The 27,365-nt window shown below is 41.3% G+C and overlaps 1 protein-coding gene across 9 annotated transcripts in view; it reads left to right on the top strand.

Annotated features, from left to right (window-relative positions):
- Positions 1–27,365, top strand: part of HIVEP2 (HIVEP zinc finger 2) — a 207,471-nt gene that overhangs the window by 44,870 nt on the left and 135,236 nt on the right. For 5 of the 9 annotated variants that reach the window (XM_061130370.1, XM_061130374.1, XM_061130372.1 and 2 more), the window contains exon 2: positions 3,743–3,817. The exons of 3 other annotated variants lie outside the window; for them this stretch is intronic. The gene's annotated coding sequence lies outside the window, so the exon portion shown is untranslated. Of the gene's footprint in view, positions 1–3,739; positions 3,818–27,365 lie in introns of all 9 variants that reach the window. One more of the 9 variants, XM_061130373.1, reaches the window with a different exon arrangement.

Here is a 27,365-nt window from a genome sequence, read left to right as displayed (position 1 = left end):
TTCCCCAGAATGGAAAAGGAAATAGTCAGTCAAGTCCAAGAGGTGCAAAGAGTCCCATACAGGATAAACCCAAGGAGAAACATGCCAAGACACATACTAATCAAAGATTAAACACAAAGAAAGAATATTAACAGCAGCAAGGGAGAAGCAACAAGTCACATACAAGGGAAACCCCATATGTTTAACAGCTGATCTTTCTGCAGAAACTCTGCAGGCCAGAAGGGAATGGCAGGATATATATACTGAAAGGGAAAAATCTACAACCAAGATTACTCTACCCAGCACGATCTCATTCAAGATTGATGGAGAAATCAACAGCTTTTCAGACAAGCAAAAGTTAAGAGAATTCAGTATCACCAAACCAGCTTTACAACAAATGTTAAAGGGACTTATATAGTCAAGAAATGCAAGAGAAGAAAAAGATCTGCAAAATCAAACCCCAAACAGTTATGAAAATGGCAATAGGAACAACAACAACAACAAAGTATTATATAATAATGGGCAAACAAAATCATCAAAATAGTAATTCAGTCAGTTTTAATGTATCATGGAGGAGGAATCACACCACTTGTGTGTTTATGACGTATCAGCCTACTCTTATCCTGGGTCAGTAGATATGAAAACCACAGTTTGCCCATGGTTACTTAATTGATAAATAATGGGGCAGGATGTGAAATCGAACCAATTCAATTAGGAAGACTAAAAATGAAGTTTGAGGCAAGTTAGGATTGACAGATGAGAACAAATGAATAGTAAATTATGCTTACAGAATATTGTAGGCTTGGTTTTTAATATCTTCAGTATTGGTAAAGATGTTCCTATTGTGGAACTTTCTTTTTCTTTTGCGGGATAAGAAAGGGCAATTTATCCTCTTTAATCACATGATCAGTTTCTTTGGGTTGTCTTATTTTCATTCACAAAGAGGATAGGAACTAATATCAATAGTGAGTTACTATGTAGATCTAAGTACACTAAAGGGAACTTTGTCAGTTCTGGTAGTGTTTGGAATGAAATATGACATTCACATCTGATCCTGCACCTACTGTATTTTCTCATAGGTTTTACTTTTTCATTTTAAGTTTGCTGTCCCATTGCCCATGCTAAACAATAGGTTTACAGAAATATATCTATTATTGAAGGAAAGTATATGTGACACTGACTTTTGACTCCAGTATTATTTTCAGATGTTAATTACTAAGTTTTACATGACATTATTTTTAAGGAGAATCAAAGGGATATTCTGGCATAAAAGGGATTGATAAATCATATTTGGGAATGATTAGTATAACAGATGGAAAACAAAAGTAGAACATGTGTCTTCAAACTCATCTCTCTAATTTCCTACTTCAGCATTTTGAGGTACTTGTCGAATATACCAGTTGAAATCCTGGCAGGGCGAATTGATATTGTAAGTCTAAAAACTGCGAGAAGCTCACATTTTATATTGATATAAGTGCTTATATTTATATAGTCTTCAGAGCTTGTACATCTTGCTCCGTTCTTGCTTCTCTCCTCATTCCCCAGCAGCCGGCCGTCATCCTGTCTCCTTATTGTATAACAAAATGACCGATCAGTGAAAGAGATGCTCAGAGACTCATTTAAAGTAGCAAATTGTCACAGAGATGTGCTTTAGTTTTGGCAATTTTTTAACTTTTTTGGTGGAATAATCAGCAAGAAAGCGAGAGAGGAGTGAAATGGATGAAAGAGAGAATGCTGTGAACTCTAAGAAGGTATTGTTGGTTGATAACACTGTCTTTCAATGTTCTTGCCTGGAGAATCCCAGGGATGGGGGAGCCTGGCAGGCTGCCGTCTATGGGGTCGCACAGAGTCAGACACGACTGAAGTGACTTAGCAGCAGCAGCAACAATATCTTGAACAAGGACCCCCAAGGTGTGCCCCCATAGTTGAGATCTCTTTTGTTTTGGTCTCTTTATTGGTGTTGGATATCAGAATCAGTATGTGAGTAAATGGGAATCACTTGAGTCACCTGCCTGAGTATGGAGACTCCGTATGAGTGAAGTATCTCAGTCTTAGAACTCTATAAATGAAGCACTATTTTATTTCAGAATTTCTTGTATTTACTCTTGACAAGAATGCCCCTGAGCCTGTAAATTATTAGTATTGTTGGTACTAAGTGGCATAAATGAGAGATTGAGCTTATTAAATAATCATTTAAATTATATTTTCAATCAATAGTAAGGGACGATCTATCAAAAGTGTTTTCTGGCCTGAAAAAAATTATATTTTCACATCATTGTTTGAATCATCTTCAAAGGACAATTTGAAGCATTCATTCAGTGTACAGCACTTATAGTTCAGTGGCCCAAAGTCTTAACTCTTGTGCCTGGGTGGATGTTGTATTGTACATTAGTAATTCTGTAAATTATTTACAATAAAGAGGAAAACACAAGAGAAAAGATCTATCTGTGTGCTGCTCCCAGTTTTACAACAAGGGAATACTGTTAAATTTCCAAAGTAGCTCCAGTAGTTCAGTAGTTGAGATATTCCATCCCCTCTCCCCCTCCCCAACATCCTGTTTCATCACAAATGTTTATCATTTTATTCTTCGGTTCTCCACCCGCCTTGTGGGCTGTTGTGGTTCCTGTCACCCAGCCAAGAGGCTGGGGAATGCCTGTCCACAAGCAGCCTGGGGCATCTGGCTAGGGTGCTTACTAGGCCCTGTGACTGGCTAACATTGAACTGTCGGCAGTGTTGTGCCTTTGAGATCAATGTAGAGTCAGCCTATTTATATAATTACCAGGATCACCAATAACAGGCACGTTGTTGCTAGTCATAGTGAAAATATACATACTCTCTGTGGCGAGGAAAAACCTGAGGTCTACAGCATTTGGAGATGTCATTCTGACGTGCTGTGGAAACATTAGAATTAAAGAAAAGGGAAAATGACTGTTTAAACAAAATGACTACCTAAAAAGGCTAGTCCGTTTGAGTGCTTGGCTAATGGTTTTAAAGACTTGTCTGGGTTTCCTGAAAACTTCATTTGGTATTAATTGGGTGCCCACGTTTAAAAGATTTAATATAATCTACAGAATACAAATGCAATATGATATATAATAACAGCATAGCATACCATGGCATACTCCACTTGTTTCTGAAGGGATGGACATTTCCAAAGAGTATTGGGCCAGAAATTTTGTAGGCTGGAGTTATGGGTTTGGGAAGGAAGACTGCAGAAGGTGTCCTCCTTATTGCATTGTATTATCGGGTGTGTCCTGTCAACATAACTGGTCACCAGTGATGCTAACCTTGATCACTTAGTTAAGGGATAGTCTGCTAGGGTCTCCACTGTAAAGTTAGGACTTTTCTCTTTCCATATTCTGTTCATTGGAAGTCAGCCCACTTTAAAGGGAGAATAATTAAGCTTGGAGGGAGGGAGTACCTATGTGATTTATTTATTTTTCATATGGAGGCATGGGTATTTATTTTATTTTTTGGGTTATCATCCAATGCCAATCACTGTTTATTTTGTTGCTGGCAAGCTGATTTTAAACTTTTAAAATCATGTTTTGCTCAGCCATCTGATATCCTGCGTACGTAGCTTGGTGCCACATTCATCACCTGACATTTTGGCCTCTCCCACCTCCACGTGTTTACATTCTTTCTTCAAACCAATAGATTTGGTTTTGCTGCTCTGGTTAGTACTTAAGGTCATTTTCATAGTCAAGTCTTAACGGGTGCACTGTGGAAGGAGAAGTCATAACACGAAACTTCTTGTCAGCAGATTGGCGAACTTACCTGAGAAACTGAGACTCAAGATTGTGAGGATGTGTGACTAGGACCGAAAGCAGATTTCCAGGTAGGAAATCAAAATGATTTTCTTGAACTCCTTGGCTCTTGATTTTATAGAAGTCAAATCACCATTTCTTGTGAGATGCAAAACTCCAAAAGGAGGGGTGGCGTGAATGTTGAGGTTGCATTAGCAAATCATGTTGTGTTCCTCTTTTAGATTTTTTTATTTGATTTTTACACAGTAAGGTAATAGCTGAGCTTTGAAATGAAATCCAAGGGGACCTTGCAGAAGGCTATCTATATTTACAAAATTTTTATTCATATGATTTTGATTGTTGAGGCCTATTGAGAAGTACCCATTGGAGTAGAAAGAATCCGATTTATCTTGTCAGAAAAAACAGCTACTGGTTACAGGAGGTTTTATATGTTTCATAGAATATTTACTAAATAAGTGTTGATTTCTAGTTTGCATTTCTGATCAACTCCCCTAAGATGCAATAAGGTCATAAACTCTGCTGGAAGGGAGGAGGACGCTCCCTGTCACATATGTGCTCTACTTTCTGCATGCTGAGCTGATAAAAGCAAGCATCAGTTTTTCAGCAGCTTCCATTGCAGCAATCTTACAAAGAGTAAGTTAAAAAAAAAAAAATCAAGTTCATGAGAACAGGAAGAGAAGCAACTGAAAATCAGGAATACAACCAGAGTTAACATCATGTAGTGATTCTTACCTCTGCTGCTGGAAGTGTAAAAGCAGTGTGATGTCTCAGCTCCATGGCAACATGCAGAACCTGTTGTGTTGGAGGGTGTGTGTACACAAATGCATTCAAAGCATGGGCTTGGGAGTGAGTTTGGGGGAGGAGGGCTGTGGGGCCCAAGCCTCCAAGTCTTGCCCACGCATTTTTATGTGTGTTTTATAATCAGGCCTTTGTGCAGGGAAGTCAGAGAGAAGTTCATGTCCGCCGCCCTCTGGTCTTTTACATGGTCTCGCTGCCTTCACCCACCTCCCTTCTCTCCTCAGAAAAGAAGCAAGAAAGGGCAATGAAAGAATGCTGCTGGAAGGGAAATGCCCCTCTCCCTTTCTCTTTTTCGGATGTCTACAGAGTTATTGCTTTTCTGTGTGTCTCTAGGGATCCTTGGCTGCTTCTGTCCACCGTCCTTTTCTAGGGAAAACCTTTGAATCGCAGTCTTCACATGGGGGCTCGAGAAAGCTGTAATCGGCTTCCCCCCTTGTGGGGAGGGGTGCTTTCTGGAGCAGCTGGTGTCCTGTCGTCTGCATAAGGACCCAGGGGCAGCGTGGAGTGATTGGTGAAGGAAGTCTCCCCGCCCACAGTTACTGGCGTCTGCCTCAACTCTGAAACTTCAAGTCCCTTCTCTCACTCATGCCTCACAGACACGCTCATCTCCATCAGTTCCCTACCCCCCCACCCCCCACTGCAACCTCCCCAGTCTCTTGGGGAGACTTGAAGAGGTAACTTCACAACTGAGCTATTTCTCATATGTCCATGACCCTGCCCTGTGTTTTGGAAATGATAGAACAGTCTGGAAAATGTTTATTTTTGCTTTGATTCAATTTAGCTGATCTGTGGGATAAGTCACATGCTCTGCTCTCTCTTGGTTAGGTCTGAGAATATTCTCTAATAAGCCTTAGACCACTTTTGTGCCACTTGAAATTTGAGGCCGAATTTGGATGGTTATCCGCACTAGATTCAGAAATTAGGGAATCCAGGTGACACCCTCTTCAATACCGATCTTTACCCTTTTCCTTTCGTTCCTGAGCATCATCATGAGCCCAGCATCATGGATGGCCCCATGGGGGTTGCTGTTGTTTTTCAGCCACCCAGTTGTGTCCGACTCTTTGCGACCCCGTGGACTGCAGCACGCCAGGCTTCCCTGTGCTTCACTGACTCCTGGAGTTTGCTCAAACTCATGTCCATTGAGTCGGTGATGCCATCCAACCATCTCGTCCTCTGTCATCCGCTTCTCCTCCTGTGGCGGTAGGAGGAATGAGGTCTGAGGATTTTATGTGCCTGAGGACTTGGCAGCAAAATGTTTTGAGCTTAGACTTTGGGCCACACTTATCACTTCTTCATACAAAGAAATAATCTATCTCCCCAATTATTTCTGCCTAGAACATTCTTTGTGGCTTTACTCTTAAAAATAAATGATCTCCAGCTCCAAAGACATATACTCACATAGCATCAGTTTAATTTATTAATTAACATATGCAACTGCTTTTGACTTACTTTTGTGTGCTGGCTTAAGCATGCAAAACAGAACAGGCATGTATCTGCCCCTGAGGAGCTAATGTTCTAGAAGGAAAGTGCAGACTGTAAAATATTCCAATAGGTGGTGAAATGGGCTGTAAGAGAAAGCACACAAAACCTAGCTGTGACATAAAAAGGAATCAGTCAGCTCTGCAGGGGGCTTGACAGGGGAGGAAATGCCAGGGCTGCATCTTGTAAGCTGAATGGCAGTTTGCCTGGAAGACAGCACAAGGAAAGGCATTCCAGGAAGACAGAGCCCTGGCATGCGGAGACCCAAAGACATAAAACCGACAAGTAAATCTTCGTATGGCTGGACTACAGGGTATAGTGACAGGAGGAGTGGATGTCACGAGGGAAGGATCTGGAAATTTTGGCAGGGACCAGCTCAAGGAAGGTATGCCATGTTGCCATGTTGGAGCTTTATCCTGTGGGCAAGGAGGAGAGACACATTCAGATTTGCATTTTACCAGGAACCATCAGACAGCATCACGAGAATGAATTAGAAGGACCCAAGCTTGGGTTGGAAGACATAGTTTGCAGACAGTTATAATAATCTTCAGGCTTCCCTGCTAGCTCAGATGGTAAAGAATCCGCCTGCAATGCAGGAACCCCGGTTTGATTGCTCCCTGGGTCGGGAAGACTCCCTGAAGGAAGGATAGGCTACCCACTCTCGTATTCTTGCCTGGAGAATCCTATGGACAGAGGAGCCTAGCGGGCCACAGTCCCCAGGGTCGCAAAGAATCGGACACAGTAAAGTGACTGAACACTCACGTGTAATCTTCAAAAGAAAGAAACTGAAGGCTTAAACTCATGCTGGGATGTTCAGAACAGTGAGCACATGCTGGACCCTCAAGCTTGGAAAACAGTGCTAGTCACCAAGCCAGCGTGAAGGATGAGGGAAAGGGAAGGCAGTTCTCAGGACTCTAGCTGGATTACCAGGTGAATAGTGATGGCATTGCCCAGGAAGAGGAAGACAGGAAGATGAACAGGCCTTTGAGAAAAGCAGTGACTATGGTCATGTGTGGTGTCTGGAAGGATAAATGGTTTGGGCATCAGAGAGAATCTGAATTTCAATTTTACTTCTCTGCTTTACCACCTGTGTAGTTATAGACAAGTTACATAGCCCTCTGGGATCCTTAGTTTCCTGGTCTCTTAAATGGAGACAGTAGTTATTGACTTGAAGCCCTTTGGTGAGGGACAAAAGAGATAATCTATGTAAAGCTCCTGACTCAAGCCCATTCTTAAATAAAGGGCAGATTTTATTATCTCTACTTTGTTCTGTAGGCTGTACACAGGAGGAGTGGGATGACAGATAGAGGTGGAGACCCAAAGATCATTTTTATATAGATGTGAACTTGTTTATCTATGCTGACAAGAAAGAGCCACTGGAGAGAGAAAGGTTGATGATGTAAACGAAAGATGACCAATGACTGAGTAGAATCCCGAGCAGCCAGAGTGCTCCCAGCTCTAGAAAGGATTGATTGGGGCAGAAGGAGCGGGGATAGGAAGGTCTGCTACTAAGTTTATGGGAAAAACTATACGTGGATGAAATTTCTCCTTGAAAAACTCATTATTTTCCTTAAAATGTATTATTTTTATTTCTATACAATTTTAAATGTTGTACTCCATTTACAGTTATTACCAAATATTTGCTATATTCCCCATGTTGGACAGTCCACCCTTGTAGCCCAACTTACAACGAATAGTTTGTACCTTCCATTTTCTTTGTGGTTTTTGTGAAGGAGAAGGCAAAGTTGTTTGTCGGTAAAAAATGGATGATAGTGAAGAAAACTGGGAACATTTAGAGCTGCCTCTAGAGGAAGCGTGAGCTGACCTGTGCATTGGAGGTGATAATGTTCACCTGACCTGCAGAAAGCTCAGCAGAAGTAGCTGTGTCTCAGCAACTGATGTTTCTCAGCCACTCCAAGGAGGGGCTGCAGGACCCAAAGGGACCATATTCCAAAAGAGGGTTTGGGGTTGAGCACGCCCAAGGGCGGGGTGACAGAGGATGCTGGCAAGGGCAGGGGCACAGTGGTTCCCAGTGGGATCCAGACAGGATAGAGAAAGGAGCCTGGAGGAGGAGAGGCAGGAGCTAGGAGGAGAGAGGATGGGGAGGAAGAGGTCCTGAACTCCTGGAAGGGAGGGGCTGAGGAACTGGGGGTCTCTGTGAGGCTGGAAAACAATAGTGTGGGAATGTGACAGGTTAGGTGATGTGATGCGATTGACTAGAATACCTGTCCTATTGACCGCCTTGTAAGGTGTTGTGGAAAATGATCACTTAATTAAGCAAAGTGCATTGTTGTGTGTGAGATGCGCATTGAGCAAGGATTCCCCCTTTAAGGTGGGGGTGGGGCGCTCCTAGTCGCATGCGTGCATGTGTGTGCTCGGTCGTGTCTGACTCTTTGCAACTCCATGGCCTATATAGCCCACCAGGCTCCTTAGTCTGTGGGATTTCTCAGGCAAGAATACTGGAGCGGGTTGCCATTTCCTTCATCAAGGGAATTTCCCAGCCCAGGGATTGAACCCTCTTGCATCTCCTGCATTGGCAGGCAGATTCTTTACCACTGGCACCATTAGTCAATAAATATTTTTCATTAAGGAACTTCATTAAGTTTCGCTTGAGTATTTTCCCCCCATACCAGTCATTGGTTCTTAATTGGTTTAATAAAAATGATTTTAGATAGTGAGGGTAAATATAGGGACTCAAGTGTCAGGTTTTACACTGAAGTAAAATGCTGAAAATAAAGATCTATTGTGTCAACAATCTCCACCAATACAGGGTGGGCATGTCATCTTAAGCACTTACATTGGGAGTCTTCATTTGATTCATTTGGAGTCCTCATTTGATTCAGCACTCACTTGTATTGTTCCCTCATAGCTACACATTGAAGTAAATCATAGAGTGTGCTAACATCTCTGATTTATCAATTCAGTTCAGTTGTTCAGTCGTGTCTGACTCTTTGTGACCCCATGGAGCACGCCAGGCTTCCATGTCCATCATCAACTCCTGGAGTTTACTCAAGCTCATGTTCATTGAGTCAGTGATGCCATCCAACCATCGAATCCTCTGTCGTCCCTTTCTCCTCCCACCTTCAGTCTTTCCCAGCATCAGACTCTTCACATGAGTCAGTTCTTCGCATCAGGTTGCCAAAGTATTGGAGCTTCAGCTTCAGCATCAGTCCTTCCAGTGAATATTCAGAACTGATTTCCTTTAGGTTGGGCTGATTTGGATCTCCTTGCAGTCCAAGGGACTCTCAAGAGTCTTCTCCAACACCACAGTTCAAAAGCATCAATTTTTTGGCGCTCAGCTTTCTTTATAGTCCCACTGTCACATGCATACATGACTACTGGAAAAACCATAGCTTTGACTAGATGGACCTTTGTTGGCAAAGTAATGTCTCTGCTTTTTAATATACTGTCTAGGTTGGTCATAACTTTTCTTTCAAGGAGCAAGGATCTTTTAATTTCATGGCTGTGGTCACCATCTGCAGTGATTTTGGAGCCCCCCCCCAAAATAGTGTCTGTCACTGTTTCCATTGTTTCCCCATCTATCTGCCAGGAAGTGTTGGGACCAGATGCCATGATTTTCGTTTAATGAATGTTGAGTTTTAAGCCAACTTTTTCACTCTCCCCTTTCACTTTCATCAAGAGGCTCTTTAGTTCTCCTTCACTTTCTGCCATAAAGGTGGTGTCATCTGCATCTCAGGTTATTGATATTTCTCCCAGCAATGTTGATTCCAGCTTGTGCTTCATCCAGTCTAGCATTTCTCATGATGTACTCTGCATATAAATTAAATAAGCAGGGTGACAATGTACAGCCTTGATGTTCTCCTTTCCCGATTTGGAACCAATCTGTTGTTCCATGTCCAATTTTAACTGTTGCTTCTTGACCTGCTTATTGTATGATGCTCTTAGCTGAAGTTTCAGTGATGTTTACATTTTCCTGAAACTATCAAAGAGATTTTGCTAAATGAAAAAGGCTTCATAGAAGGACTTTATCTAGGAAATGGCAGAGTGCAAATCCTATAATGTATTCCAGTATGTGTATGATTTACCAGGGCAGCTTGCTGAAAATGTAGACTTGGGGACCCACCTAAGAAGGTAATGATGTCAGTTGTCTGCACAGTCAACTTTGAGAATCCTATGGGAGAGTTTCTAGTTTTGGAAGATGGCTACAGTACTGGGCAACACCCTAGGTCATGTGACAAGGAGAATATACAACAAGAAAGGGAAAGTAGAACAGAAAAAGATAAGGAGAAGATAAGATTGATGAGGGCAAGAAGAGAGATAAGAATTTAAATCCTGAAGAAGAAATCCCTCTACAAATTTCTGTGTTTCAAAAGATAGGTTTCAAAGGGTGATAGAATCACAATGATTTTAAGATTATAAGTGGAAAGCAATGTGAAGAATGCAAGATTATGTGGGGAAAAAAATGTCAAAAGATATTGTTCATGGAGAGCCAAACTGGTTACAAATTCCAACTTCCAAGTATTAAATGAAAATGTAGCAATAAATTTTAGTGTTCCAACAACCTTTTGAATAGTAATATGGTGGGTGTATTACTTGGGGTAAATTTTGGTCATAGAACAGGATTGCTATTATAAACAATTAAATTGGATTCTTTTATTTTTCTCCTGTGAAGTGAAAGTCGCTCAGTCGTGTTGCTCTTTGCAACCCCATGGACTGTACAGTCCATGGAATTCTCCAGGGCAGAACACTGGAGTGGGTAGCCTTTCCCTTCTCCAGGTGATCTTCCCAATTCAGGGATTGAACCCAGGTCTCCCACATTGCAGGCGGATTCTTTACCAGCTGAGCCACAAGGGAAGCCCATTTTTCTCCTGATTATCAGTGAATTACCAAGGACAACCGTCAGTCTCCAAGATGATGAGCACTGCTGCCTGGGGTTGTTGTGAAGATTACACGAGATCTGAACTCTGATTGCCAGAATTGCTGGGTTCAAGTTATTGCTCTGCAACTACCTAACTCTATGCCTTTGGGCAAGTTAATGTGGCTTAGTTTCTTTGACTGTAACATAGGATAATGATAGTGCCTACCTCTAGAAATGTTGCCAGGAATACATAAGTTAGTAAATGGAAAGCATTTAGGACAGTGCAAACCACATGGTAGATAGTCAACAAATGTTATTCTGAAACATAACATCTGTTGTCATTCTCTTGTTCAGAGCACCTACATTTTTTAAAATGATTATTCAAAATAGGGATATACATATGATTTTATAAAGTAATATTATCTTGAGCTTTAGTCGATGAAATTATTGAACACCTATCCCTAAGACACTTCAAGTTCTATTGTGACAAGTAAAACATGACCCTGTACCCCAGCCACTCAGCCTTGGGAAGTTACCCTGTTGACTGGTTTTCTCTGTGCTATGTAACTATGTTTTATAGCATAAGTAAAAGGTAGTGCATGAAGGACAGAAGGGAATACTAATAATAGATCATACCTTAGTGTATTTTTCAGCATAGCAGATCATCCTGGTATTCTTCCAGAGATAGATATAGTAAAATGGACAGAACAGAGATAGGTCATCAGAAAAACTGGATATTCAAGTGCTAAGTATGCTATTTCCTGACTATGTGACTGTGAGCAGTTGACTTAACCTGTGTCTCCCTTTCTTCACCTAAGAAACCGGCACGTAACCACCTTGCTGAGTATCTTGATTCATTGAACCAGTGCTTGTGAACTATGAGATGTTGGGCATTTGTATTTTTGCATGATTTATATTATATAGAGCTTGTGGGTTTCTAAAGATCAATGGCTCAGAAACGACCACTTAGGATAATGTAGTTTTAATAGGATTACAGAGAACTTTATTATTCTCTGTAGAATTACCTGTAGATCAATAATAGATGGGTGACTTGCTGCAGAGATCAGATCCTGCTCCCTCCCAAAAAAATCACAGCTGAAAGATGAAATGGGACAGAGAGGTTATGTGGCTGACCTAAGGGAATAGTTCACAAGCTGTGGAATAAGAACTGACCGGGAGAATCCTCCCCTCCTCTTTCCACACCGCTCCCCAACTATTTCTCAATTGGATGGAAGGAGTACAGGCTTTGAAGTCAGACCTGAGTTAAAATCCCTGCTGTGTCACTTACTAGTTATGACTCAGGCTGGTTACGAAACCTCTGAGCCTCACGTCCGTCATCGGCACAGGGGTTAGCATCACTTGCCTGGCAGAGTTGTGGGCAACAGAGATTACGTCTGCAAGCTACCTGCCCGACAGCTAGCTGATACGTTATTTTTCTCATGATTATACGTGGCCAGATTTCAGGGCAACTTGAATTACACCCTTGCTGAATAGGAATACTAATGCAACTAATAATAGCAACTGTTTAACTGAAGGGTTCCATGTGCCAGGCACAAGTCCAAGTACACTACGCCTATGAGTATCTTATTTAATCTTCAACCAGCCTGATGATGTGAGTATTACTGTTATTGCCACTGAGGCTCCAGACGTGTAGCTAACATGCCCAAGGTCACCCAGTGAGTTGGTGGGGGAGCAGGTTTCCAAACCTGTGCATTTGTGACTCTGGATCCCACTTTCCTCGTTACTGGATTATTCCTGTTCCTCACTGGCCAGTTTAGGGATGTGGGACAGAGAATGAAAGGACTAGTTGTTTCACGAGAATTGTTTTGAGTTGGGTGAGTATTTGCTTTCGCAGTCTTCATTCAGGTATAAACACTATTGGGAGAGACCAGCACTCACCTATCACGTAAATCACGTAAGTTGTGAGTGTGTTCTGAAGCTTTGTAGAGCGCCGCTTTCCTTCTTTGTACCTTTTATACTTGTCAGGATTGTCGTGAGCATTTAGGGGGATGATAACTGGAGAGCCCAGTCCTGGCAGACATCTGCAGCTCTAATCTCTGGGCCCCACTCCCTTCTTAAGTAGCAGTCTGGCACTGAGGACAGAGCCTTGGGGAATGCCTGCTATCTTTTTCTACATTAAACCAATGGAGTTCTCTGTTATTCAGCACTCCCACGTTGAAATCCAATGATGTTATGTCACAGGACATTAACTACTGATCCCCTTGAAAGAGCAATAAAATATTTGCTCACATACCTTCTCGTTGAACATACTTCTGATCAACTGCCTTGATCAGAATGTAAATCGCATTGGTCTTTTCATTGATTTGCATCCTGTGTCTGGATACGTGCATGCGGAGCGCAGTCCCTTTAAGAACCACTAGCCCTCAGCACAAAATAACCTAGAGCAGCTCAGGTTACTGCTGGGCTCCAGAGACTCTTCAGGGGGTCAGGTTGCTTTTTTCTCTGGCACCTGCCTCAGCAGGGATGTAGGAAGAAGTTGATTTATTCCAGCAGAGAAGTTCTGGGTGGATCTGGGCACTGGAGTCCTCACCTCCGACTTCTGGATGTGACCCTGTCTTCATGGTAGCAAGGTTTTGATTGGGCCATTTAAATGGCATTCAATTAAGTGACCCTGTCCTTGGACCTGGACGTAGGAGCCTGTCTTTCCTATCAACTGTGGATTTTATATTGTTTCTTTGAAAAATGAAAATGACATAAAAAACCATCAGATGGGGATGCATCTCCCGTCCCCAAATCCAGTGAAGGGAGGTCATGGGAGGACACGCCCTTTTCTCCAGACGCCCTGGGCCTGCACGTGTCTGTCTCACCAGCCTTTCTTGAAAGGAATGTTTTTCCTGGCTGTCCACAAGCCCAGGGAACAAAGACTATACAGGGCCTAAGGCTCTGTAAAGATAAAGGTACAAATGGCATGAACTCCTCAATTGTGAAAAGGGAGAGCTCCTCGGAGGTGGTACGGTATGGGATGGGGCAAAGAACCAGCCAGGACTTAGACCATCTGGGGCTTGTCTCAGCCACGCTACTGAATTCGCTGAGTTGCAGAATAATAGAATTTTGTCAGTTAAGTGGCATCTGTGAGTGACTCACAGTCTTTACTTTTCCTAGAAGGAAAGTGTGGCTCAGAGCATTTGGGTGACTTACCTAACGTCACTCAGCTGCTTGGTAGTAGATCTCGACCCGCAGCCCAAGTACTTATATCATTGCTCTTCATCGTGCTACACAGACATTGTGAAGAGTCAAGTTCTCTCCACGTCCCCATTTCCTTACCTGGAAAAGGGAATTCTCCTACCTGGCATGCCTTCTTTGTAAGGCTCTGCTAAATGATTGTGGATAGAAACACTGTTAAAAACTATTCAGTGGTATGTTTATACTGATATCAATTAAAAGTAAATTATAAAAAAAAAAGTAAATTATAGGGACTTCCCTGGTGGTCCAGCGGTTAAGACTTCACCTTCCAATGCAGGGGGTACAGATTCTATTTCTGGTTGGGAGCTAAGATCCCACATGACTCACGGTCAAAAAGCCAGAACGTAAAAAAATAACAGAAGCAATATTGTTAACAAATTCGATAGACTTTAAAAATGGCCCACATCAAAAAATATTTTAAAAATAGTAAATCAAATATTTATATGCACACACATATATGATGGTGAGATATATTTATGATGTGATACCTAATATTTTGTTAAAATTCTTCTTGTGGGAGATATTAACAAAAATCTGGATTCCTCTTTGGAAATTTGAAGCACCATGAATTTCCAGACATATGATAAAAGTTCTATACTTTGAGTTATTAACCTGACAGTTTTACCTACTAACATTACCATTACTTTACCTTTCTGAGAAATGGGAATAATAAAATTCTCTGGCTATCTTCAATTCAGTTCAGTCCAGTCGCTCAGTAATGTCCTACTCTTTGTGACCCCATGGACTGCAGCACGCCGGGCCTCCCTGTCCATCACCAGCTCCCGGAGTTTACTCAAACTCATGTCCATTGAGTCGGTGATGCCATCCAACCATTGCATCCTCTGTCAGCCCCTTCTCCTCCTGCCATCAGTCTTTCCCAGCATCAGGGTCTTTTCAAGTGAGTCAGCTGTTCTCACCAGGTGGCCAAAGTATTGGAGCTTCAGCTTCAGCATCAGTCCTTCCAATGAATATTCAGGACTCATTTCCTTTAGGTTAGACTGGTTGGATCTCCTTGCTGTCCAAGGGACTCTCAAGAGTCTTCTCCAACACCACAGTTCAAAAGCATCCATTCTTCGGTGTTCAGCTTTCTTTATAGTCCAACTCTCACATGCATACATGACTACTGGAAAAACCATAGCTTTGACTAGATGGACCTTCGTTGGCATAGTAATGTCTCTGCTTTTTATTATGCTGTCTAGGTTGGTCATAAGTTTTCTTCCAAGGAGCAAGCATCTTTTGATTTCATAGCTACAATCACCATCTGCAGTGATTTTGGAGCCCAAGAAAACAAAGTCTCCCACTGCTTCCCTTGTTTCCCCATCTATTTGCCATGAAGTGTTGGGACCAGATGCCATAATCTTCATTTTCTGAATGTTGAGTTTTAAGCCAACTTTTTCACTCACCCCTTTCACTTTTGTCAAGAGGCCCTTTAGTTCTTCTTTGCTTTCTGGCTATCTTAAGTTGTCCTAAAGATAACTTTATGAATATATGTGAAAGTACTTCTTGAACTGTAAAGCACAGAAACGAATGATTATTGCCAAATATTGCTGAGGGCCACAAAGCCTGTCCAGAGAGCACATGAGGTATGTTTAAGGAGATAAGTCATATATTCAAAAGCAGATTTCAACATTATCTGAACTTGGTGTCAGATAAAAACTTTATACATAATGATTGAGATGAATTAATAAGTATTTGTTGTAGCTTCCAAATGGAAGTGTAGTCATCCGTTAATTATTACTCTTTTCCCATAGATATTTACCCAGTTTGTCAAGACATCCATAGTGTCTCATATTTATAGAATATTAGCTACTGTAATAATATAGAAGGTAGAGATTTAAATGTTATTTATACAACTTTCTCAGTTACATGGTTTGCTCTAATATTTATGTCTGATTTATCTCATTTGATTATTAAAGAATATTTCTGAGTTATAATTAATATTATCATTATCTGATGAATGAGAGGCCAAAAGATTTCCCCAAGACCTCATGGAATGTGAATGGAAGAGCTGGGATTTGAAGCAATGTCTTCTGGTCCCAAATTCTGTGTACTTGTAACCTGTCTCCTTGTATTGTGTTGGGGGTTCTATTTTGTAGACTGTATATTTCATTGCTTTCTTTCATTGATACATTCATTCAGCATGAATACTCTGTGTGGCACTCTGTCATATTATCTCCTCCTCCAGGACTAAATTTCTTTGGAGAAAACAGTTTGTTATATGTCTGATTCCTTTAACTGAAGGAGAAGTAGTGACACGGATGCCTGAACCTTGCATAAATACTGATTTGAGTAGGGAAGGGAGGAGACAGGCCCTTAAATGGGGAAACACTGATGTCAGAGTCAAAATAAATCTTTGCTGTCCAGTAAAGTCGTCCTCTAGTGTCATAGGGGCTCAGTTGGTAAAGCGTCCTCCTGCAGTGCAGGAGACCCCAGTTCGGTCTCTGAGTCAGTAAGATCCACTAGAGAAGGAAATGGCAACCCATTCTAGTATTCTTGCCTGGGGAATTCCATGGACAGAGGAGCCTGGCGGGCTAAAGCCCATGGGGTTGCAAAAGTCAGACACGACTTAGCAACTAAACCACCAGCACCACCAGTCTCACAGGGCTATTTACATTCAATTAAAGTTAATTAATTAATTAAACATTTTAAATCAGTTAATTTTAATCATTAATTAAAATTTAAAAATCAGTTCCTCAGTCACACTAACCACATTCCAAGTACCGATAGCCACCTAAGACTGATGGCCACTGTGTTGGACTGTACAGATATATAGATATGTGTTTGTCACTGATACAGATAATTTTGGTGTCTGATATGTGTGTGTATAATTTCACACTGGAAATGAAATTGTTCTGGTATACATTTCTACCTGAGACATAATAATAGCTACCATGTACTGAGCACCTTCTCAATAAGCAGTAGGCACATAATCTATGTTACTTTATTTTTTCCTCACACCATTTTTTATACTGGGAATCTAAGGCTCGAGAGGTTATGTAATTGCCTAAGATCAGTTTTCTTTGATTTCAAAGAGAACGCTCTTTTGCTCTCGTATGCTATCTTTCTACGTAGCCTAGTTGGATTACATCAGGAGTTAACATTCTCAATGCACTGTCTTATCATTCAGTCCACTTCAGTTCAGCAAGCATGCCAGGCAGTCACTCCGTTGGGAGCAGGAGTGCAGCCCTGTCTCTGACCGTAGGGAGTTCAAGGCACACAGAGAGTTCAGGTCATAAAGAATAATTATGGTAGTGAAGGGTGATCTGTGGCCCAAGACCGCGTGATGCATCCAGGGGCCATTGAAGGGTTCTGTCCAGTGAGTGCCATAGTCAGATTTATATTTCGTAAACTCCACTGTAATCATGTAGAGCCTTGTTTGAGAGGAAAGGGCGAACCTATGATAGTTCTTGTGTTATTTATTTGTAATATTGTAAGATTTACCTAAGTGAAGGAATGTGGACGGCTAGAGAACTAAGGTCATAGCGGTGGCATTAGAAGATTGATGAGAGGGAAGCAACTTGGTAAAATTGTCAGGTTTCAGTGATTAAAGCTGAGGGTAAGGAGCAGTTAAAGACGATTCTCATGTTTGGGTGCTTGGTGAATGTTTGGCCTCTTTAAAGTAAAGGAGATTTGCTGTGTGGAAAAAGTTGTGCATGAGTGTGTGTGTGTATGAGCATGCATCCTTAAGTAGATGAACTGCAGGGTGGGAACGGGTGAAGATAATGACTTAATAGACCACAAGCCCATAAAATATCCAGAAAGCAGTATTATTTGCCAAGTGGAAAAGTGTTAGTCACTCAGTTGTGTCCGACTCTTTGTGACCCCATGGACTGTATCCCACCAGGCTCCTCTGTCCGTGGAATTGTCTAGGTAAGAATACTGGAATGGGTTGCCATTCCCTTCTCTAGGCTGCTGTAAAGCAATGACATCTTTTAGGAATGTAATTTAAAAAATGAAAAATCAAACAGAATCCTGCCATAATACTGAAACTAAAAGGGAAAACTTAACCTTCTGGCCTAAATATGATACATCTGTCCTAGGCGGGCACAGAATAGTGAACGAGGGATGTATTTTCCCGTTTTTCTAAATAGTCACAACATGTAAAAGTATTTATCATCATGAGATTCCAATAGTAACATAGACAGTGGATTTAAGTATGGCTTCTAGGGATTCTCCTGTTGAAAAGGCAGGTTTTTGCCACATTTTCTTTGGTGTATGCCTCCCTTCTTTTTGTATAATTAAATAACCTGTTTTTAATTTAGTGACCAGGTAATTATGTGATTTGACATTTCTGAAAGATAAAGGTTAGCAAGTGTTCTTTAACATGGTTTTTAGCAGTCCTTAATTGTGAGGAGTGGTGTGTTTAATTGTGTTGTAGCAGAAAATAACCTCATAGGTTTAAATAATTATAATGATAGCATAGATTCCAATCTAGAGTAAGGAAGTTCCATTTTGTTTAAAAAAAAAAAATCAATTGTTCTGCTGATAGTACATTTAACAGATGTGGAATTACCAAAACCAGGAGTGCTGATGGAAATAATTTCTTCTGAAACTCAACCTGTAGTCTCTGGATTGATAGTCATGTCTGTGCAACTTGAAACAGTGTCTGCTTTGGAGATTAGCGTTGTTTTATAATGATCTGAGGCTCCTCGATTCAGACCTGACCAGCATAGACCACCATGACAGAAGGCTCTCAAATGTACGATGCCGGCTGAAACCTGATGACTTCTGGGTGCCTGGTTTTGTTTCAAGCTACTTAAAAGCAGGAGCTTATTAAAAAAGAAAAAAAAAGCAGGAGCGTCTGTAAAATTTGTGAAACATCTTTGGTTTCCAGTTAGTTAACTTTAAGTATTTCTTTCTTCTCGGACACATGCAGATGTGCCTCATATCTTGTGTTTCAAATTTTTTTCCCCCAGTTTCTTAATGTTTTTTTCCTCTCTTCATTTTCAAAATGAATCATAAAACCTTGTGAAATAAAACAGGCTCTAGATTTAATGTTTCATTATCCCACATCTTATGTTAGGAGTTAACTGCTCAACTGTCATGAATTAGGAACTTTGCCGTCCTTCTATGAAGAGAGTGATGTGTGTGTTTCTTCAGAGCTGCTTAGTGGTGATCAACTAGAGGGCACCAGCGAACATTTCCATCTGAGTTCTGTAAACTAGGCCACATACTGTTGACACATATGCACAGGAGAGAAACGTGAATGCTTTGCGAAATCTCAGTACTAAAAATAATTTCCACCTGTATTTATAGCAGTGTTATCATACTTGACGAAAGTGATGTGGAACTTACCAGTATAGGAAGAAAAATGTCATCTTGTTAGCATTCCTGGAGAGCTGCCCTCTAGAATTAAGCCCTTAAGTTTGTCCAGAGTTACAGCAATGCTGCTCACAGGTCTTTGCCAATTGCATGGGCTGGGTAGTTAATACCATTAAGTATTGAGATATGGTCTATCACAGAGAAGTGTTCTGTGGCTAATAATCAACTGGGTAACAGTAAAAACCTGTCCACTAGTAGGAAAGATTGGTAATTAAGACTTCCAAATAGTGCATGCAAGTAGGAAGTCTTCAGGTTCTGAGGCAGAATTTTGGGTTCTGTTAAATCCAGTTGCCATTATGGTTCTTTGTGTCAGCACAGTTGCTTAAATGAAAATGGAGAGGGAACATTTTTTAGATATCCAGATATTAAAATGTGCAAAAATCTGGCATTTTCTGATAGGAAAACTATGTGAAAAGACCTTCCTTTGCAGGGTAACTGTGCATATGTTTGAGTGGGAGGAAAAAGAACAGATGATTTGAAAACTATTAAAATTGTTACACATGTAGAAAGTTATTTTCCTCCTCATAAAAAAAACCAGGATTTCAGTCTGAGTTAGCATCTTGTCACTTAATTAAAATATTTGCATATTGCATTTCATTGATCGATCAATCGATTCATTCACTATTTTGGCAAACAGTAATATGCCTACTATGTGTAAGATACTGCAGTAGATGTATCTTATACATGGGAGATTTACTTCTGTAAATGATCAGACAATTTAGGGGAGATATAATTGCAATATAGTGTGCAGAATGTCCATTTCTTGGGTGAAACTGATAGTTAAGCTTAATTCTACTTAAAAGCACGTTTTAAAAGCAGATAACTGCAGAAATGCAGTCTGTGTCATTTTCCTACCATTTATTTGGAAAGCAGCTAATGTTCTTTTTCTCTGGATCGATTAAGTGTTAATGTTTGGGGAGCACGCTTTGAAAAAAAGAAGAATGGTTATAGGAAGGAGAACGTGACTAAGAGGAGAGGTTATGTGGCATTTTATAAGATAGTTGGTGGTGCTGTTTAATGCTTATAAAGTTTTGTTAAAATTGACTAAACAGCCTGTTATTGCAGGAGCTTATTTAAACCAGCGCTTTGTGGTTATGTCTGGTGAGGAAAGCTTAAACTTAAACTCTCTCCAGCCATTTAACTGCAGCACAGTGACTTCAGGTCTCTTGTAAGAAAGTCTAAATGTAGGCTGTTGAATAATCCCTTTGAGGGCCCTGTAACTATTTTTATGCCTGGATATGCGTCATCAGTGGGTATTTTCTCTGGTGACTCGCTTACATCAGGGCTCCTACCATACATTCTATCAGTGAGTGGCTTATGATTGATGGGAACCACGCTGTTGTTCAGCTTATCTGTGACCTCAGCGAACGGACAACAGGAATTTCCAGGCTGTGACATTCTCTGAATGCTTGAAGACAGGGGCTCACGGTGTTGATCCAGGCAGGTAGCAGTGATATTATTCACCAGCGGAGGATGGGAGGAGGGACAGGAGCAACAAGGGGAGGGAGAAGGAGGGGAAGGGAAGGGGAATTCCTTTTGTGAACGGAGGCAGTTCTGGCTTAGCCGGCTGCTTCATCCTCGCCTTCAGAGGCTGTGCCCTGTGGGGAAAGGTGCATTTCCTGAACCGGAGGAAGCGGACAGTCAGACCCTTGATGGAGGCACCCAGTGACTCCTTGGGGTTGGCTGGGGAAGCAATGAGTCCTCTTTCATGAGTTAAGATTTTGTTTTTCCCATCGGTTGGATTGATCCATGAGCCACTGGACTGCTCTGGTCCTGGATAGAAGTAGGGGCTTTGGATCGAAGGCGTGCCAGTGTTTGGGGTGATGCAGAGGAATCCAGTGCTGTCTTTCACCTAGTAATGTTTGGAGGTGATTTGAAAAAGTTAACCTGCAGCTTGCATCGACAAGTTTTGGGGGAGTAGAGCCGTGCATCAGTGTATGTGTGTGGAAATGAATTATAACTGAATCCACAAAAATGTTTTCTCCTTTCGTTCCTTTCCCCCACCTCTTTTACACATGGTGAATGAGGTTTCTGAACCTAGAATGAGAATTACCAGCATTTTTGCAGCTCCGTTTGCTTTCGGATAACCGTGTCCATCTCCTAAACTTTTTTCCTCCTGTCTTCCCATCTCCTCCTCTTCCTCATCCTGTTTTTTTCCTCACCCTCTCTTTCTCTCTGTGATGTTATTTTGTTTGTAAAAGCAGTTCCGGACCTTTTGCTGAGTTAAAGAAAACCAGGTTCTGCACAGATGAGTGAGGTGCACATGTGGATTCAAACCCATGCTGGTCTGCCCGTGTTTGCAGGCTGTCCTTTTCAGTGCCTTTTTTTTTTTTTTTTTAAGTGACAGTTAAACAAAATTACACTTTTTTAGTGTAATGCAATTGCATCATTAAAGCATTTATGCAAAATTGGTTTTCTGATCTTTTAAGACTATATTCATTATGGAAATATAACATTTATTGATTTGACTTTCTGAGTTTTATTCCCCCTTTCTTCCCCAAAACTGAAGCCACATCTCCTTAATGTAACAGATTACCAAGGTGACCATTCATGTCACTAGTTTCTTGACGGCTGGCCTCCTAGGAATCACATTCTGAGCTAGATCCTAGACACTGAAACAGGTGCTGTGTGGGGTAAAAAAAAAAATCCTAATGGAAAAAAGAGATGTTTATTCTTGTCTTTCGTATCTCATCCAATGCTTCTGAGTGAGTATGGACATGCATAATTACTTTGATAGTCTCAATTTCCAAATAGCTGTCCTACTGGTAAAAAATTATTCAACTGTCAAGTCATATTGTTTCAATTTTAAACATTGAAAATTCAGGTGACTGAAGGAGAAAGACAAAAGAAAACCACTGTAAACCTCATCTACCAAAAAAACCCACTTTTCTTTCAAAAAACTGCTTCTTGGATAAGCAGTGTGATTCATGACAAGCAATTTATAATTTGAAATTTGTGAAAGATTAAAATTCAGAACTCTAGGAATTTTGAGTCATTAGTAGTTGAATGAGTTAAGGCTTCATAATGTATCTCATTAGAAAGAAATCATTAAAATATTAATGAGATTCATTGTTTATATCACTATACTGTCCCCAGGATCTGTTGGTGACTAGCTTTACTTTTATAAAAGCAGCATTATATGAAAAAGATAGTTGTTCGTTCAGATGCTGAGATTTTTGTTTTTGGCCCTCCATTGCAGGGGATGTTATTAAAAGCTGTAAAATTCTTCTCCGTCTCTTGAAAATGCATGTATGCTTTTATGTGGAGGAGTGTGAAAGAAGAACCAACATGTAGGAGGGTTATGCATTCTTCATTAAAAATATATTTCACAAAAGATTATAGTTTGTGTGGGAGGGAAATAGCGGCTTGTCTGTTGATTGCATTGTGCTTATTCCGTGTGAGAACTATTTGAGTTTAGAAAGGATAACCTCATTTTGATAATCTGATGATGGCTTCTGCTTGAAGACGAGAATATAATTCCAAGGCTGCATGCTAATGGGCCACAGTAATTATTCTCTTTTTGGCAAAGCTTAGCATGGAACCTACTTTGGTATTTTTATAACTATGTATGTACATCTTTTCTTCCAGATCTTTTCCTCTCCTCTCCATGTATAGAGCTTTTTGTACAAGACTGTGAAATTCCAAAGGGGTACTATCTAATTATGCCAGTGTATGATGATGTGTAAACCTAAGTTAGAGCAATATCTTGCCTTGAAGTCTTTTTGATAAGCAGATCCTTGACTGTGAGCAGATTCTGCTGTATACTTGGTTTCTATGGAAACCCTTTTATTACTTATGGATGATCAGAACAACTTGAATACAGTAGGAGTGATTGGTGTGTTGGCTTGGGTCCATGCGGTTGATGGGGTTTTCTGGTTAATATGTGATCCTTTCACTGAGTTTCCTGTTATGTTGCAAGGGGATGATGCAAATAATGAAAACCCCACCTAAAACACTGAGGTGATATGATACTTAATTTTACCTTCTTATAGGTGTCTTACTCCAGTGTTACACAAGGAAAAGACGTTGTGAAACCCTCAAAAGTGTGTAAAATTAGAATAATACCTAAATGGAAGTGTGAGAACAATTGAATGACCCACATACATAGCTCATTCTGGGAGGATGTAGAAAGATTTCATTCGGTAAATGATTCTTTGACTTCTTACCTATATAATTCAGTATGTTAATCACATTGAAGGAACTGCTTAGTTTTATGAATTCTTCTTAATGATTTGCCAGGTTTAAAAGGCTTTGGATTTTACTGTCATCATTTTTACAGATGAGGACCCTGAGGTCTAGTGAACTGATGAGCTTTATACCCCAAGTTACACATTGTATTGACAGCCGCTAAGCGACAGGCTCTCCTGATTGGAAGCTTTCCTGCTGGGGCTTAGGAGCTGGAAGGCTCAGGTCTCCTAGGCGTGGTGTCAGGAGAGAACTTGGTGACCCTGGGCCCAGTCCTCCTGTAGCCCCGACAAGGGTAACAGAACTGTGTTAATTAGGTAGGGCAATGTTTGCAGCTTTGAATGTCTTGCCTTGATTTTCCTGGAACTGAAGTTGCCAGTGTACGTCAATGACCACTGAGTGGATCCTGTCTGAGGTCCTCAGGCGTCTACAGCAAGGCACCATGACCCAGGTCAGCAGGTGGAGGTTCCTGTTGAATGGCAGCTTATAGAGCAGAAGCAAGGAGCTCAGTGGTAGATGCAGAGATCACTGTGGACGACAGTGGATGGAGATAAATGTATTTTCTTGTGGAAATATTTTATTCTACTCTTTTCACTCTGTGTGGAAGAAGATCTATTTGCTATAAAAGGAAGAACCCAGAAGCTATATTTTTAGATACAAATGATGGAACTCAGGTCTAAGGATTTTCATCAAAGGCATTCTTCTAACTCACCAAAGTTAGGTGACACTGTCTGATTGCCTCCCAACTAAGGGATGGCTAGGAATGTCTTCTAAGAGCCCATGTAGGGGAATTCTTGCTGCCTGTTAAACAAGTTGCTATCATTACCTACATTCACCTTCTCAGCATTCACTTGCTGCAGAATTTTGTCTAAAAATATCTCCCTTTCCAGGTATTTAGACTTTTTATTGGAGGTTTAAAAATTCTTGACATGGAGACTTACAGGTATTTAAATAACTAATTGCCCATAAGTGCCTCATTTTCTATAAAATTGCAGCCTAACTCCTGTGTGAATTAGGTAAGGTCATATTGAAAATAGTTTCTTTCTGTTATTTAGGTTAGTTTTATGTGAGTAGAGAGGTATTCGTAAGGTCACATAGCATAATCCAATAAATAACTTATTTTCCTCCTGAGGGAATAAGTTTAAGAAAGACCAGGAGTCTATGGTACAAACCACGAGAAAGGCCTTTTAACCGTAACTCAGAAGATAAAAAACCTCTGTCTTCGGAAACTTGAGTCTAATATGGGAAGAAAGTGGGATATGTCCCATACTTGATCCAGACAGAGTGCTGGACTCATCAAAGGTGACTGAGGTTTGAGTTCCAGGGGGTAGAGGAAGAGGAGGGGTTCTAACAACAGAAGGCAGACACATTGAGGTGAAGACATATTTGACTTTATAGAACTTCTCTATCCAGTAAATGGGTGAGGAACCTGCCATTTTGACTGTGACTTTGAGTTGTACCCTGGCATTGATGGGAAAGAGAAACTAACATGGGACCCAGTTGTAGGCTGAACTTTGCCTGGAGATGTCGTCAGAGTCAAAGCTATGTTGTCCTTACAGGTTTGGCCAAATGGGGAAGCGGAGTGGGTCCATGTTCCCCATGTGTCATGAAGAACCAAAGCAAACCTTTCTCTTTTATGTGGAAGACTGTCTTCAAGGGGGGGCACCAGGTGCCTCTGAAGGTGTAGAATCCTCGGGCCTCAGAGAGCCTGGACTTTGAAAGGCAATAATGATCCCTGAGAAGAGAGGCTTCTTTGTCATTAATGTAGGACACATTGGTGACTGTCTGGTGGCAGAGGCTTGCCTGTCCAGTCCCGCTTGAGGCTCAGCTGTCCCCACTGGGAGGGTTTGATTCCTCTCTGACCTTTCTTCCTTCTCACTGATCATTTTTTTTTTTTTTTTTTTCTTTTTTTGGTAAGGCTTTACCTCCTGGAGCAGTGTTGAAGTTATGGGAATCTTGGCAAGAATGTTGAATTTGGGTTCTAATGAGGATAATTGTCTGAAATATCTTGATGTTCTCCTATGTTGGTGGAAATGGATCTCCGTTGGATAGAGAACAAAGTGGGACTATGAGAGATCTGACTTCAGTTCCCAGGGACATAGCCTTAAATGGAGGACAGGGAGAAAGACAGAATCTAGTAAAGAGGAGCAATGAAGGGGGTAGGTGGAAGCCAAGAAAAAAAGTAATAGGAAAGATGGAGTATAGTGTTTCCAAATACTGTCAAAACTTCCTCATGGTATATTGTGGCTGAGCTGTGGGCTAAGTTTCTTCAGTTGTGTCTGACTCTTTGCAACCCCATGGACTCCTCTGTCCATGGGATTCTTCAGGCAAGAATCCTGGAGGGTGTTCTATGTGCCAGGCCCTGTGGCTATAGAAGTGAACCAGACATCGTCCTTATCTTCAAAGAAGTCATCAGAAGCCAGAGACCTCTGCCTGAGTGGCACTGTTGAATGACTTTTGCTGGTGTTTCAGTATAACCCAGGGGGAGACAGAGAAAGCAGCCTCTGGGGTGAGTCAGGTTGGGAGAAGGGTAGGAGAGGGGAGACGGAGGGATGTGAGGGGAAGAAGAGTGTTACTGAAATGTCTGCCTCTGTAGTCCATGATTGCCCAAATAGCTGAAGTCCAATGGCCTGGCAAGGGTGAGATTAAGAGGCCAAAAGTCAACATGAGGGCAAAGAGGCTCCTCAGCATTTGGAAGGAAGTGCAAGACATTTAGAGAAACGAGTCTGGCATGAGCAAGTGCATGAGCAAGTGGAGATCTGAGTTTGAGATAAAGGAGAAAGAAGAAGGTCTGAAAGTGTTAAATCTGAGATGTTAGTGGAGGGCTGAAAAGGTTGAGTGACTGAGTTGATTTTAATGGCAACTCACGGACTACCCATCTATATTATTATTCTTGATGTTCAACCTTCATGTTCTTCCAAAAAAAAAAAATCTCCTACTGTATATTTCAGCTACCACTACTCTAGAATGGCCTTGCCACATCACACCTAGTCTACTATATGGCCTTTCAGGCAGTGCGTGCCTGTGTGATCAGTTGTGTCCAACTCTTTGTGACCCCATGGAGTCTTCCAGACTCTTCTGTCCATGGGATTTTCCAGGCCAGAATACTGGGGTGGGTTGCCATTTCCTTCTCCAGTTGTAGGTGGAACTCCGACTCAAATGATTCTATCTGTGGTTCATTCCATGGTCCACTGCAAGGCTCATCTCCTTAAAATACCATTTTTAATGGGTTACTGTGAAGATCTAGAACCTTCACTAGCTGCCCATTGCCTGCAGTTTAAAGGATGCACCCCTCCATAAAATGAGAAATGTCCATTTTCACAAGACTTCATAATTGACCCATATACATAATTGACTTCATATACATAACCTTACTGAGTTTTTACAAAACCCATATGGTGGACAGGATAGATATTGCTCTCTTTCTAAATTTATAAATGACATAACAGAGGGTCAGACAGGTTAAAGACATGCCCAGAGTCACACAGTTCATGAATGGCAGAGCCAGGAATAGAAACCAGGGGCTTCTGAGTTCAAGTGCAAGGTGTTCTGTAGTATACTATGGCCTTACCTGGTCTGTGGAGCCCCATCTCCCTCCTAATCCTGTGATTTCTGTACTTCGGGTGGTGACGTGATTGGTGTGCTTTTACCAAGGCCTCTCGGCCTTCTTGCAGTCACTCTTCTATCTGCTGAGAACTGCTGAGAAGTTGTGATCTAGAGCTGTCGACGGAGACATGTTTCATGCCTGATTTTCCCCTAGATTGGGACAAGTCTGTCTCCTGCCAGGACATCTGGGGAGGCCCAGAAAACAC

The sequence above is a fragment of the Dama dama genome, chromosome 26, assembly GCF_033118175.1.
Source record: "Dama dama isolate Ldn47 chromosome 26, ASM3311817v1, whole genome shotgun sequence".
NCBI lineage: Eukaryota > Metazoa > Chordata > Mammalia > Artiodactyla > Cervidae > Dama > Dama dama.
The sequence above is the reverse complement of the archived record's forward strand: the minus strand, read 5'-3'. Positions and strand labels throughout refer to the sequence as shown.